The sequence below is a fragment of the Etheostoma spectabile genome, chromosome 9 (genome assembly GCF_008692095.1).
Source record: "Etheostoma spectabile isolate EspeVRDwgs_2016 chromosome 9, UIUC_Espe_1.0, whole genome shotgun sequence".
Classification (NCBI taxonomy): Eukaryota; Metazoa; Chordata; class Actinopteri; order Perciformes; family Percidae; genus Etheostoma; species Etheostoma spectabile.
The window spans coordinates 13,773,862-13,774,117 of NC_045741.1; the positions used below are offsets into that span (position 1 = coordinate 13,773,862).

Sequence of the window (256 nt, forward strand, 5' to 3'; positions counted from 1 at the left end):
TTTTTGTTTTCTGTTTTTTTTTTTTGAAAGTGTAAATGATAATACATAAAATCTATTTTTTGTGACATATAATACAAATGTCTAATCTGTCATTTTATGACTTTTGGAGATTTTTCCATCTTTTCTTGGCTTCTTTATGCACAATAATTAAAATTTTTACCTTGGGTGCCCAAACGTTTGAACCTCACTGTAATTGCTGTCCCAGCCTTTGGGAGCCGCCCCTACTGGGCCAGACTTGATTGGAACAAAGAATGTG

The 256-nt window shown here is 33.6% G+C and overlaps 1 protein-coding gene and 1 long non-coding RNA gene across 2 annotated transcripts in view; both read right to left on the reverse strand.

The window, feature by feature from the left end:
• pla2g4ab (phospholipase A2, group IVAb (cytosolic, calcium-dependent)) overlaps positions 1–256 on the reverse strand; it is a 26,420-nt gene that overhangs the window by 5,676 nt on the left and 20,488 nt on the right. The gene's annotated exons all lie outside the window — the stretch shown is intronic.
• Positions 1–256, reverse strand: part of LOC116694985 (uncharacterized) — a 5,509-nt gene that overhangs the window by 2,249 nt on the left and 3,004 nt on the right. The gene's annotated exons all lie outside the window — the stretch shown is intronic.